Here is a 15,459-nt window from a genome sequence, read left to right as displayed (position 1 = left end):
CCTACATCCGAAAAAAATAACCGCCTAAGCAAACCCTATCAACAGATTGACCATTTCAAGGAGTATGAGAGCAAGTGAATACTCATAGATTAACTCCTCATTCACTTCGTCTTACCTGGTTCGACGGTGTTTTAGTCTCTCTCTCCTCAGCGTTTATTGCTTTGTGTATGTTTAATGACAGGTCAAGTCATTTCAAACCACATGAATCTGCAGACGTAATCTACAAATGTTACACTAAAACTGTCTGATATCTGCATGACACGGCGAAACTTTATTTACATACAGCATCTGTAGAACATCAGCTCTATTCAAGATTAGAGATTTTGTGTGAGATTCACATCATCCGCAGGGTCTAGTTTGCACATGATCTCACAATGACGGTGGGGTCGAGTTTATTTGAATACTCCGTAGAAATATATGGATAATATGTTAAAAACCTCCACCTCCAGTAGTTGTTCTAGCGTAATCGATCACTGAACCGAAAAGGTTGCTTCAGTTTCCTCTCCCTGCTGTGCTAAATAGAACCGAATTCCCTTGAACTTGAAAACACCTTTTTTCTGATCTCTATTTTCATAACATCACAATTGATTGGTACAAACATTTCAAGCCGAACAAAGTTTGCACATCACTTGTGTCGTAACGACCGTTTCTTTTTCATACTCGCTGGAGGACGTTCCTGACACTTGCTTAAATTCTCCGTGATTTTGAATACTACCAAATTTTTGCAATTCAGCACTTTTCAGAACATAAACCATATAATAACTAGCAGTTTAGCATAACGATAGAACACCACTCTGCTGACACAGCAAGCAATCACAATCCGCCTGAACAACTGCAGCCTTCTTATCCAAACCACCAAACGATACGAGCCTCTGTCTCACTGGATTTTCGGGGGGCTTATTCTTACGGCACACGAATGACCGAGCGATTCCACGAAGCAACCGACACTATCCGCGAGAGCGAAATATTGGTGTGGCCTAGATAAGTACCGAGAAGGGAAAAAGTCCCCAGGTGTGGACACACCGAGCGAACGGCTCTTCCGAATTGACGGCCAGCCCCAGTGATGAGTGATCCAAGGATCCACCGTACAAAGCTTACAGCATCCACCGTACAAAATCGTATGAACCTTTTTTTGACAGTACACCTCGCTATGCCACACAGCACAGATGCAAGCAAATCCAGCACCGAACGCGATACCGTACTTTAGCTAATTGATAGACGTGATCATTTTGCAAGACTTTTCCACTATGAAATCCACAACTCTCCTGCTCGGACCGTGTGGTTGGATTGCACAAATTCGACGAAGACAACGGCAATTGGGGATACGATTTGATGGAGCCACACCAATACGCTCAGAGTCGCGAATCGATGAGATTCCGGTGAGAACGCGAGAGAGTTACGGAGATATTCCACATGAACTTGTCTGAAGGGGGAATCGCACGAACGTGCGGTCCCCCCCAAACGAGAAGATAAGCAGCACGCGTGAGAGTGGAGATTTTTGCTCCCATGTGGAGCAGCAGCTGTAGCACGGGAGAATTGTAATTGATAGGCCTGAAATGTAGTGCGTGCTATTGACAGGCACACCGAAAAATTCAATGTTTGACGAGAGAATCGGAACTTGAGGCCTATAAGCGGCCCTTACATGGATATTTATAATGTCATTTTTAATGATTACTGAGTATTGACATTCCGAATTTGTAAGGAGAATTCATCATTACAGCCCTTACACGTTCATTACAAATGAGATTACTTTTTAGTAATGACACTTTTAATGATCGTTTAAGGGCCGCTATACGGGTTTCACCCATACACAACCTGACAGAAATGAGCCTCTTTCATATGTGTTCCACTGAATTCAGGGCGGCGCTAGTGTACCTAAACAATACGGGTGCAATGATTTACGAAACAAAAAGATTACAAGAGAAACCAGTACTTCATTACGTTATCTACGGTCACTGTGTATGCGTCCAGCAATATATTTAAAAGGAGCGTAATTTTCACATTGTGACTCACAATATTGCGAATTTTTTTAACACCGCTGCATAGCAACAAATTCATCAATAACACATGTCATAAATCTCCAAACATGAGTATTTTGTAATCTTTCTATCTTTTAATTCACTCTGCCCAACTTCTTCTCTTTGGTCTAAAATGATAACTATTAATAGTAATTGATAGAGTTAGAAATGAAGAGTTTTTTGAAATGTGGTGTGTGACTAAAGACTACCTAAATGAAATGTGGTGTGTGACTAAAGAGTACCTTATTATGCAAATTAGTAGTATTGTTCTTCAAGATTCAGTAGAATACATTACTTCACGTTCATTATTTATTAAAATGTGATAAACTACTTGTAAACCTTCTATTGATGAAAAGAATTATACTTATACTAAACCATAGTAACTTATCATCATAATTATTTTGTTAATGTCAAGAGATGCTAGCAAAATTTATATTACTTATTCAAATATAAAAATTTAAACCGCAGATTGTCGAAAAACAGTTAGGTTATTTCCAAATGTTTTTCTATTTACGACGCCATTGTGGTACCAGAGAACCAAAACTTTTACTAATAGGGTAAAGTGTTATAATATGCCCCCCTTAAGAAAACATTGCGATATTTCCAAGTGTATTGATATATTTTCCTCTAGAATGTGAGTATTTCATTGCAATACGGATGAGGAACATAATTTTCAATGACTCCAATAGAAAAGATGAGAATTGATTGATATAAACACATTTTCTAAAACGGCCACATTCTTAGTTTTTTTCGCTCGCTTCAGACATAATGCCCCAGCAGCCGTAAAATATGTCTCACAACAAATCAGTGACATGACACACAACAAAAGACATTTTATCCCACAACAATGATGCATTATGCTTCTTGAAATATCCATAAAGTTACTGTTTTGAGATAATCAGTATGTCAAAGAAATGGCGGATAAAACATCTATTTAGTCGAAGCAAAACTTTACATCGAAAAGCTGCCAAATGAAATTTTTAGTTTTTTCATACTTTCCTGCAAACGACAACCACCAAACTTGCACAGCAGAAAGATCCTACGAGAAGATAGTTTTTTTTTTTCCATAAATACGTTTATTTCTTAAGGCAGTTTACATAAGTTTTTCTTCGCCGTAGCATCACTTTTACATAATATTCTTATCCTAATTTAATTCTAACATAGTCACAACGTTTTGAATTTATTAAAACATATTCTCTTATAGCTTAAATATCATCTTAGGTAACTCGTCATTAATTATGAAATCTACTTGGAAACATTATTTGAACCAAACGATTAACTTCTATAAATTATAAAATAAGCTGTTATTTTCAGACATTTTGTTGATAATTTCATAAACTGTTTCGAGTTTGTTTGTATCATTACATAATTTTTATTCTAATTTAGCTATTGGTTGAACTCATGGACGCAGCTGGGATCAGAACTAAGTCTTAAAAGGGGCCTTTATTAAATTGAAACTCCAATTTTCTTTATGAAATGATAAATAAGTTTCATGTATGAAAGGTCACGACAAGCAAGAATGTCTCGAACTGGGATATTGGATAGTTTACCTTGGGTACGCAAAGAATTTATTAGTTGAGATCTGACATCACGATACTCCACGCATGTCCAAACGACATGATCAATATCACGATAACCTTCTCCGCAAGCACAATGATTAGTCTCGGAGAGCCCAATTCGAAGGAGATGTGCATCTAACGTGTAGTGATTGGACATGAGTCTGGACATCACACGAATGAAATCCCTACTCACATCCAGTCCCCTGAACCATGCCTTTGTCGATATTTTCGGTATAATTGAGTGCATCCACCGACCCAGATCATCTCTATCCCAAGATGCTTGCCAGCTGGCAAGTGTTCTTTGGCGAGACGAACTATAGAATTCGTTGAAAGCAATCGGTCGCTCATAAATTTCACCCTCAATAGCACCACGTTTGGCTAAATTATCGGCTCTTTCATTGCCTGGAATGGAGCAATGAGCCGGGACCCAGACTATAGTGATTAGATAATTATTATTCAATATGTCGTTCAGACACTGTTTTATTTTACCCAAGAAAAACGGTTCATTTTTGCCAGCAGCGATTGAGCGAATGGCTTCAATTGCACTCAGACTATCTGTGAAGAGGAAATAATGGTTTGGAGATAATGTGACGATTACACTCAAACTATAATGAACTGCTGCTAGCTCTGCTATATAAACAGATGCAGGTTCTTGAAGCCTAAATGAGGCCGAAACATTATTGTTGAACATACCAAACCCTGTCGCTTCTTCAATTCGCGATCCGTCCGTGTAAAACATTTTCTCAGAGTCAATATGCCTGAACTTACTTAAAAATATTTTTGGGATTTCCGTCGAGCGTAGATGATCCGGGATTCCACGCACTTCACGCTGCATGGATGTATCGAAAAATAAAGTTGAGTCAGGGGCACTCAGGATGCTGACACGGATAGGAATATATCTTGATGGGTTGATTTCCTGTGACATATGGTTAAAATATACTGTCACGAATTTTGTTTGAGATCGAAGCTCGACTAGTCGTTCGAAATTATTAATTACCATGGGATTCAGCACCTCACATCTTATTAGCAGGCGTGATGAAAGCTCCCAAAATCGATCTTTTAATGGAAGAACTCCCGCCAGAACTTCAAGACTCATTGTATGTGTTGAATGCATGCACCCTAAAGCAATTCGCAAACAACGATACTGAATTCGCTCCAGTTTGATAATATGAGAGTTTGCAGCGGAACGAAAACAAACGCATCCATATTCCATCACTGAAAGTATCGTTGTTTGATACAATTTTATTAGATCTTGCGGATGAGAACCCCACCAAGATCCTGTTATTGTTCGAAGAAAATTTACTCTTTGTTGGCATTTCGTTATCAGATACCTAATGTGTCCTCCCCACGTGCATTTGGAATCGAACCACACCCCGAGGTATTTAAAAGTTAAAACCTGTTGGATCATTCTTCCCATCATATGGAGCTGAAGCTGCGCGGGATCATGCTTTCTTGAAAAGACGACTAACTCTGTTTTCTCCGCAGAGAATTCGATACCAAGATGAACAGCCCAAACGGACAAGTTATCTAAGGTATCTTGCAATGGTTTATGCAGATCAATAGCTTTGGGTCCAGTAACTGAAACCACGCCATCATCTGCCAATTGCCTTAGTGTACATGGGGTTACTAGACAGCTGTCAATGTCATTCACGTAAAAATTATAGAGGAGCGGACTGAGGCATGAGCCTTGCGGGAGACCCATGTAGCTAATTCTGAATGTTGCCAAATCGCCATGTGAAAAATACATGCACTTCTCTGACAAAAGGTTGTGCAAATAATTATTTATAACCGCTGGAAGTCCATGTTGGTGGAGCTTGTCTGAAAGAACATCAATGGAAACTGAATCAAATGCTCCTTTAATGTCTAAAAATACAGATGCCATTTGTTGCTTTTGAGCGAAGGCAATTTGGATGTCAGACGAAAGTAATGCAAGGCAATCATTCGTCCCTTTATTTCTACGGAAGCCAAACTGAGTATCTGACAACAAACCGTTCGTCTCGACCCAAGTGTCGAGACGTCGTAGAATAATTTTTTCGAACAATTTTCTGATGCAGGACAACATCGCAATGGGTCTATATGAGTTGTGATTGGAAGCTGGTTTCCCCGGCTTTTGAATGGCGATAACTTTCACTTGTCTCCAGTCAGGCGGAACAATATTTTGCTCAAGAAACTTGTTGAACAATTCCAACAAACGTCTTTTTGCGATGTCGGGCAGATTCTTCACCAAGTTGAATTTAATTCTGTCCAACCCAGGGGCGTTATTGTTACAAGACAAGAGTGCTATAGAAAATTCCATCATTGAAAATGGGTTATTAATAAAACCATTATTTGGAAGAGATTCCCGTATAATGCTTTGCGTAGGAACAGAATCTGGGCAAACTTTCCTAGCAAAGTCAAATATCCATCGGTTCGAGTATTCATCACTCTCATTGCCCACGTTACGATTCCTCATTCGTCTGGCCGTATTCCAAAGAGTGCTCATTGAGGTTTCTCTTGACAAACCTTCGACAAAATGTCTCCAATAGCTACATTTTTTGGCTCGAAGTATGCTCTTGTACTTGGTTTCTAAAACCATAAGTTTTTCAAAATTCTGAGGAGTTCCTCCTCCCCGTTTTAGAAACGTCTTGCAAGCATTTTGTTTTGCGAGTTTAGCCTCTGAGCACTCTTTGTCCCACCAGGGGTTGGGAGGCCTTCTGTTAGTCGTTGGCCCAGGAAAGCGTTTAGTTTGGGATTGTTCTGCTGCCTCCAGAATCGAACAAATGAGGAAGTCATATTCTTCAAGTGGAGGGAGCTCTTCCATTGAATTCAAAATACTAGAGATTCTACTTTGGTATTTAATCCAGTCGATATTTTTTGTCAAATCATATGGAATACTAGCTGAATTAGCAATACATTTGTTACAGCTAATTGAGATGATGATTGGTAAATGATCGCTACCGTGTAAATCAGGCAATATTTTCCAGGTGCAATCTAGTCGAATTGATGTTGAGCAAAGAGATAGATCTAATGCACTTGGGCGTGCAGGAGGTCTTGGGATCCGTGTCATGCTACCCATATTTAATACCGTCATGCTAAAATTGTCACAAATGTTTTGTATTAAAGATGATCTGCTATCATTGTAAACGGAACCCCACATCATTCCGTGCGAATTTAAATCCCCCAGAATCAATCGTGGAGCAGGAAGGGCTTCAACCATTTCATTAAGCTGTCGCTGTCCAACTTGTGCTTTTGGAGGAATATAAACCGAAGCTATGCAAATATCTTTGCCTTTAATATTTATTTGGCAAGCAACAACTTCTATACTAGAAGTTGAAGGGATGTTTAATCTATAAAAGGAACAGCATTTCTTAATTCCCAAAAGCACTCCACCATACGGAGAGTCTCTATCGAGACGTATAATGTTAAAATCATTAAAATTTAAAGCTATGTTTGAAGTAAGCCATGTTTCGCATAAAGCAAATACATCACATTTTTGACTATGCAATAAAATTTTAAATGAATCAAGTTTTGGCATGATGCTTCGACAATTCCACTGCAGGACAGTGATTGTATCATTTGCGGCGGGTGATAAATTATCCATCAAAAGATACAAAACCTGAGACAATTGTCCATTGAGCTGATAACTGCTTCAAAAAGTACGGGTGTGTAATGTCAGAGACATAACTGGATGTCGTGAATACGAATATGACCCGCTTTATTTATACTTCCGAATTCGAATTGGTAGTTGATCGATTGTTTGAATTGTGCAACTTCCCCCTCTTTCATTACTAGAATTTTAAACGATGCGCCTAGATTAGATTACAGATTAGTTACATTAATCATTCTGAAACGAAATTAAATATTATGAAATAAGCAGTATAGTTCTTTATAATAAAATAATCGATACGTTGACAACGACAGCCAAATTAGACATGAATGGCTTCCGAGTCGGTGCTATGCATTTTATATAGCAAATCAAAAGGAAGTTCTACAAACTGCAACTAATTTAAAAATGGACTGTATAGAGTACAGAAAAGTAAAATTTCGCTTAATTCTTTGGGAGTATTATTATGGTTCTAAAAAGAACCGATTTGAAGAATTCTGAAATTAATAACTGGAACTGAGTTCAAGAATTAAATTTAGAACATAGAACAGACTCAGAACTCAATTGGATTTTAGTTCTAGAACTACAATCATTTTCCAGAATCCAATTCAGCACGCAGACTCTGAATTCTAAACTCATATTCCGGAACTAAGCTCTGAAATTTGAAGACGATTTTTCGCCATGAATAAAAAATGGGTTGTATAGAGGTACAGTAAAGTAAATTCCGCATAATCCTTTAGGAGTATTATTATGGTTTTAAGAAGAACCGAATAGAAGTCTGGAATAGAGAACTGGACCCTGAGTTCAAGACCTAAATTTAGATCCAATAACAGACTTAGAATCCAGTTTCAGTCGCTGCTGGTTCTCGCCTTGGTGGCCAGCAAGCGAATAAGAGATGCGACCTGAGCGTTTGAGGTTTTTACTAACCACGCAGAAGGTGCATTCTCCGTCGCTGCTGGTTAACTCTCGCTGCTGCTGCTGGTTAAGGTCCTCTCGTTTCGATGGCCAGCAAGCGAATGAGAGATGCGACCTGAGCGTTTGAGGTTTTTATTAACCACGCAGAAGGTGCATTCTCCGTCGCTGCTGGTTAACTCTCGCTGCTGCTGCTGGTTAAGGTCCTCTCGCCTCGATGGCCAGCAAGCGAATGAGAGATGCGACCTGAGCGTTTGAGGTTTTTATTAACCACGCAGAAGGTGCATTCTCTCTCGCTGCTGGTGGAAAGTTTAACTCCCGCTGCTGCTGCTGGCTGGTCCTCTCGCCTCGATGGCCAGCAAGCGAATGAGAGATGCGACCTGAGCGTTTGAGGTTTTTATTAACCACGCAGAAGGTGCATTCTCTCTCGCTGCTGGTGGAAAGTTTAACTCCCGCTGTTGCTGCTGGCCGGTCCTCTCGCCTCGATGGCCAGCAAGCGAATGAGAGATGCGACCTGAGCGTTTGAGGTTTTTATTAACCACGCAGAAGGTGCATTCTCTCTCGCTGCTGGTGGAAAGTTTAACTCCCGCTGCTGCTGCTGGCTGGTCCTCTCGCCTCGATGGCCAGCAAGCGAATGAGAGATGCGACCTGAGCGTTTGAGGTTTTTATTAACCACGCAGAAGGTGCATTCTCCGTCGCTGCTGGTTAACTCCCGCTGCTGCTGCTGGCTGGTCCTCTCGCCTCGATGGCCAGCAAGCGAATGAGAGATGCGACCTGAGCGTTTGAGGTTTTTATTAACCACGCAGAAGGTGCATTCTCTCTCGCTGGTGCATTCTCCGTCGCTGCTGGTTAACTCTCGCTGCTGCTGCTGGTTAAGGTCCTCTCGCCTCGATGGCCAGCAAGCGAATGAGAGATGCGACCTGAGCGTTTGAGGTTTTTATTAACCACGCAGAAGGTGCATTCTCTCTCGCTGCTGGTGGAAAGTTTAACTCCCGCTGCTGCTGCTGGCTGGTCCTCTCGCCTCGATGGCCAGCAAGCGAATGAGAGATGCGACCTGAGCGTTTGAGGTTTTTATTAACCACGCAGAAGGTGCATTCTCTCTCGCTGCTGGTGGAAAGTTTAACTCCCGCTGCTGCTGCTGGCTGGTCCTCTCGCCTCGATGGCCAGCAAGCGAATGAGAGATGCGACCTGAGCGTTTGAGGTTTTTATTAACCACGCAGAAGGTGCATTCTCCGTCGCTGCTGGTTAACTCTCGCTGCTGCTGCTGGTTAAGGTCCTCTCGTCTCGATGGCCAGCAAGCGAATGAGAGATGCGACCTGAGCGTTTGAGGTTTTTATTAACCACGCAGAAGGTGCATTCTCTCTCGCTGCTGGTGGAAAGTTTAACTCCCGCTGCTGCTGCTGGCTGGTCCTCTCGCCTCGATGGCCAGCAAGCGAATGAGAGATGCGACCTGAGCGTTTGAGGTTTTTATTAACCACGCAGAAGGTGCATTCTCTCTCGCTGCTGGTGGAAAGTTTAACTCCCGCTGCTGCTGCTGGCTGGTCCTCTCGCCTCGATGGCCAGCAAGCGAATGAGAGATGCGACCTGAGCGTTTGAGGTTTTTATTAACCACGCAGAAGGTGCATTCTCTCTCGCTGCTGGTGGAAAGTTTAACTCCCGCTGCTGCTGCTGGCTGGTCCTCTCGCCTCGATGGCCAGCAAGCGAATGAGAGATGCGACCTGAGCGTTTGAGGTTTTTATTAACCACGCAGAAGGTGCATTCTCCGTCGCTGCTGGTTAACTCTCGCTGCTGCTGCTGGTTAAGGTCCTCTCGTCTCGATGGCCAGCAAGCGAATGAGAGATGCGACCTGAGCGTTTGAGGTTTTTATTAACCACGCAGAAGGTGCATTCTCCGTCGCTGCTGGTTAACTCTCGCTGCTGCTGCTGGTTAAGGTCCTCTCGCCTCGATGGCCAGCAAGCGAATGAGAGATGCGACCTGAGCGTTTGAGGTTTTTATTAACCACGCAGAAGGTGCATTCTCTCTCGCTGCTGGTGGAAAGTTTAACTCCCGCTGTTGCTGCTGGCTGGTCCTCTCGCCTCGATGGCCAGCAAGCGAATGAGAGATGCGACCTGAGCGTTTGAGGTTTTTATTAACCACGCAGAAGGTGCATTCTCTCTCGCTGCTGGTGGAAAGTTTAACTCCCGCTGCTGCTGCTGGCTGGTCCTCTCGCCTCGATGGCCAGCAAGCGAATGAGAGATGCGACCTGAGCGTTTGAGGTTTTTATTAACCACGCAGAAGGTGCATTCTCCGTCGCTGCTGGTTAACTCTCGCTGCTGCTGCTGGTTAAGGTCCTCTCGCCTCGATGGCCAGCAAGCGAATGAGAGATGCGACCTGAGCGTTTGAGGTTTTTATTAACCACGCAGAAGGTGCATTCTCTCTCGCTGCTGGTGGAAAGTTTAACTCCCGCTGCTGCTGCTGGCTGGTCCTCTCGCCTCGATGGCCAGCAAGCGAATGAGAGATGCGACCTGAGCGTTTGAGGTTTTTATTAACCACGCAGAAGGTGCATTCTCTCTCGCTGCTGGTGGAAAGTTTAACTCCCGCTGCTGCTGCTGGCTGGTCCTCTCGCCTCGATGGCCAGCAAGCGAATGAGAGATGCGACCTGAGCGTTTGAGGTTTTTATTAACCACGCAGAAGGTGCATTCTCCGTCGCTGCTGGTTAACTCTCGCTGCTGCTGCTGGTTAAGGTCCTCTCGTCTCGATGGCCAGCAAGCGAATGAGAGATGCGACCTGAGCGTTTGAGGTTTTTATTAACCACGCAGAAGGTGCATTCTCCGTCGCTGCTGGTTAACTCTCGCTGCTGCTGCTGGTTAAGGTCCTCTCGCCTCGATGGCCAGCAAGCGAATGAGAGATGCGACCTAAGCGTTTGAGGTTTTTATTAACCACGCAGAAGGTGCATTCTCTCTCGCTGCTGGTGGAAAGTTTAACTCCCGCTGCTGCTGCTGGCTGGTCCTCTCGCCTCGATGGCCAGCAAGCGAATGAGAGATGCGACCTGAGCGTTTGAGGTTTTTATTAACCACGCAGAAGGTGCATTCTCTCTCGCTGCTGGTGGAAAGTTTAACTCCCGCTGCTGCTGCTGGCTGGTCCTCTCGCCTCGATGGCCAGCAAGCGAATGAGAGATGCGACCTGAGCGTTTGAGGTTTTTATTAACCACGCAGAAGGTGCATTCTCTCTCGCTGCTGGTGGAAAGTTTAACTCCCGCTGCTGCTGCTGGCTGGTCCTCTCGCCTCGATGGCCAGCAAGCGAATGAGAGATGCGACCTGAGCGTTTGAGGTTTTTATTAACCACGCAGAAGGTGCATTCTCTCTCGCTGCTGGTGGAAAGTTTAACTCCCGCTGCTGCTGCTGGCTGGTCCTCTCGCCTCGATGGCCAGCAAGCGAATGAGAGATGCGACCTGAGCGTTTGAGGTTTTTATTAACCACGCAGAAGGTGCATTCTCCGTCGCTGCTGGTTAACTCTCGCTGCTGCTGCTGGTTAAGGTCCTCTCGCCTCGATGGCCAGCAAGCGAATGAGAGATGCGACCTGAGCGTTTGAGGTTTTTATTAACCACGCAGAAGGTGCATTCTCTGTCGCTGCTGGTTGATGATTCCACTCCCACGACGTCTGCTTCCATCGAACGCACGAAAAGAAATGATCGATTCTCGACCACGGTTCCCCTTTTATACGCATTCAGTTGAAGATATGTGCCTGACTACCTCAAAATCGTCGTCCTTGCGCGAAAAACCCAAGCGAAAGTAAGAAGTTTTCCGCGTTGTTTTCAAATTTTAAGAAAACTTAATTTTTGAGTTGTTTGTGGTTATCGCACACTGTTCAAAATATTATCCTGAATTCCTGATCATATTTTTGATGAAATGGTGAAAGAATTATGTTGCTACCATTAATACAAGTCGAGATATTCGCGATTAAGTTCTGCCCCTTCTTCCATATGGCTAATTTTGAAAAGGCGCCCCATAGTAAAGTAAGTCGTATTCACGACAAAAATTTCTAGCTATTGGAAGGAACGCCATTATGAGGGTCTTTAAGGGTTCAGATATATTGAATGCTGAGAAAATCCATTCAACAATTTCCGAAAACTTCAGTAATCCTGTTGGTGGCTGTGAAATGGAGCCCACAGGATTATTACCTTTTTCTGTGCTAGATCCTGGATTGGTTTGTGAATTTGACAAACCAGGAGGCACAGTCTTTGGTTTTGACTTTTTTTGTTTAACACGGGGATCTTTTTTTGAAGATGAAACTTTAGGTGTCTTTTTTGGTAATTTGGAAGAAGACTTCTTTCTCTTAACTGACCCTTGGGTAGTGATAAACGAATTACCTTCACTATTTTCGTCAGAGTCAGAGTCCTCTGTTTCCTCTAGATTTGAAAACCCGTTTTCGGTTTCCAAAGGGGGGACATCAATGACCGTTTTAAGCATTTCTGCATATGTGCGCTTAGACCGTGCTTTTAAAGAAAGCTTAATTTTGTCTTTGTGCACTTTAAATGCAGTGCATACTGAAATATCCTCATGAGGACTTTCCCCACAATAAATACATTTTTCAATTTCCTTGTTGCAATCATTATCTTTATGAGGCCCTTCACACTTAATACATTTTGGTTTATTACTACAGTAAGTAGCTGTGTGGCCGAATTTTTTGCAGTTCGTACAATTCATTACATTTGGAACAAAAAGCCGAACAGGGAGGCGAATTTTATCGACATAGACATGGGACGGCAACGCAGATCCGGCAAATGTCACTCGAAACGAGTCTGATGGGCGATAAACTTTGTTTCCCTCTTCATGAACTACTGAGTACAGTTGTTTGCACTCCAGTATTTTCACACCCTCAAGCATGGAGTTCTTGGAACGACCAACACCATGCTTGAGTAAATCATCTACCGAAAGACTCGCTTCGGTAACAACACCGTCAATTTCGACATCTTTGGAGGGTATGTAAACTTTATACTCTTTAATGAAATGTTCCGAAGAGACAATATCATTCGCGTGTTTCAAATTATTTACCACAACACGAATTTTATCGTTATTTACTTTTATGATCTCTTTGATTGAAGAGTATCGTGATGTCAAACCTTTAGAAATTTGGTAAATGTTTAATGGCTTTGATATACGTCTAAAAAAGACTATCCAAGGCCCAGAAGAGCTCTCCTGATATTTTTTCGTTCGTGGGGGTATAGGATTCATGCTAGGATTTACGTCCATGGATTCATCCATCACATTAAAATTTTTAATCAAACTTTAAAATAAAAAATGAAACCAACACTACACAGTACTCAATTAAAAGGAAAAGAAAAAACTTCTACCTTGAAATTGTTGTCTATCTCCGTTGCACTGCCGTGTAGATCCTCGTTGCTCTAGATGTTCTTGTTGGTTGCTGATTGTTGGATGTGATGCTACTGCTACCTGACATCCAGCACCACTCGATTTCCGATTTACTTTTGTCTTCGCCAGCTGTAACCAGCGCAGGTCACCGGTGTATACCTGCGTGTTGTATGGCAGTGGAAAGACCGAGTTGTCTTGTCTCCTTCTTCCTTGTGCTCCGCACCGATATGCTTCTGCACCGAAGTGCCTTCGCACCGGTGTGCTTTTGCACTCTCCTGCTTCTGTGCCTTTGCACTCTTCTTCTTCAATGTGCCTTTGCACTCTCCTGCTCAGCACTTGTGGCTGTATATTGTGGCCTGGGTAGAGCTTGGGAAACGCCCTTTGTTGTTTCCTTCACCAGCTTGGCCCAGCACTAGGGCTCTCTTATGCAGCACGATTTTACGTTTTAACGGCTGCTGCCAACAGGTCTCTACCTGTAGTTCAACCGTTGTCGTATTTAACGCGTGTAAACTAACCAGCGTTATTAAACTGTACGCTTCTATACACAACCTTCTCGGTTGAACGGCTATTACTGAATGACGAGAAGATAGTGTTAGTGATAAAACTTTGGTTCAGAAAAGTCTTCAATGCTTAAGAAAGGAAAGGGGGCATTTTGGCTAGCAGGGACGCTTTATAAGACTTTCCCCTATTCTCGATGTATGGGAGCTGTCAAGTTGTCCACCGGTTGGGTTACACACTCTAATAATTCAGCTGTGTTTAAATAGAGAAACGACATACGACATTTCAAAAGGACCTGAAAGCAACTGACAGATTCTTCTCTTTTACTTTCTCTTTCGAATATATCTGAGTTATTATACAAATATTCGTACTGTTTGAAACATGGAAGTATTGTATTTCATTCTACACAGATATTTTGTAAGTAAGCGTGAATATTTAGGAGTTATTAACAGAAGAGCAACTAAACAAAAAGAAACTGTCATTGGTTTATGTGACCTTATGAAATATTGTTAAAAGCAAAATCTAATCTTGGTACTACTATCCGATGAAGAAATCGGTATAGAATTTTCATTAGGACCTAAGTGCAAATGACAGATTATCTTTGTCTACTTTCTCTTTCAATTATTACGTTACACTACAGTTACAGTATGAAGCTGACAATGTCTCTTGACAATGTACCGCAGTGCGTAAAATGTGTCCCCGAAAATTTGTCGGAGTATTCCGTATTATAATTTGTATTTGATTGCGGGACGTTCGCAGAGGTAGTTTCCCTTTCAATAAAATCGATTACGTCATTCTGCTGCTGGTCGTTTGCATTGCAGCAAAATAAAACAAAAAGTGGACAACGATGGAGAACATTATACAAAATCAGCCGTTCTAATGGCTCTAAATGTTATTTAAAGAAATTTCAAGACTTTACTTGTTTGAAAATCGAAGGTAATAAACATAAGTTGAGTGCAAGTTTAGAATAGTTTGATAAGCCTTGTGCACTTTTTGCAGTGCAAAATTCACATCAAACGAGCGCAAATGAAACTAGCATTCGTTCAAGAAAAATGATTCGAACAGTATTAAATGTCGTAGAGAATTCCAGTTGTTACGTAAAGCCCTTCTGAATGTCAGAAATGAATCCCATACATTAAATTTGAAATATGGAAATCCGAAACGAAATAATCGACATCAAAAATTTGTATGTGGGTTTTTGTTTTACTCACATTTTTTCCGCGTTATTTATTTGTGTGGTACAATTTGTACAATTCTGGAAGCGAAGCAGTAAAAGTTGCGAAATTCACACAATCAACTAATACGAACGATTATCATTTTTGTTCGTATTCACGTATTCCAGTTATTAAAATGTAAAGATTTAGTATCAAACATTTGAATCGATTGTATCTGATTATATCTTTAATTATTTTTATGTAAAATATCATTGTTGTATCTAATTGGTTGGAAATAGTGTATCGTAAATTGTAGTTCATTTGCCTTTTCTTTCAGTAAAAGGAAAAAAATCATTCACTATAATGTTCAAAACACAAAATTTG

At 41.9% G+C, this 15,459-nt stretch overlaps 1 protein-coding gene across 2 annotated transcripts in view; it reads right to left on the bottom strand.

Moving 5' to 3' along the window:
- The window catches only part of LOC131430868 (1-phosphatidylinositol 4,5-bisphosphate phosphodiesterase classes I and II), a 340,169-nt gene extending 338,894 nt beyond the window's left edge, over positions 1–1,275 (bottom strand). For both annotated transcript variants that reach the window (XM_058596106.1, XM_058596107.1), the window contains exon 1: positions 116–1,275. The gene's annotated coding sequence lies outside the window, so the exon portion shown is untranslated. The remainder of the gene's footprint in view (positions 1–115) is intronic.
- Positions 1,276–15,459: the final 14,184 nt, after the last annotated feature.

Source organism: Malaya genurostris, chromosome 2, assembly GCF_030247185.1.
Source record: "Malaya genurostris strain Urasoe2022 chromosome 2, Malgen_1.1, whole genome shotgun sequence".
Classification (NCBI taxonomy): domain Eukaryota; kingdom Metazoa; phylum Arthropoda; class Insecta; order Diptera; family Culicidae; genus Malaya; species Malaya genurostris.
The sequence above is the reverse complement of the archived record's forward strand: the minus strand, read 5'-3'. Positions and strand labels throughout refer to the sequence as shown.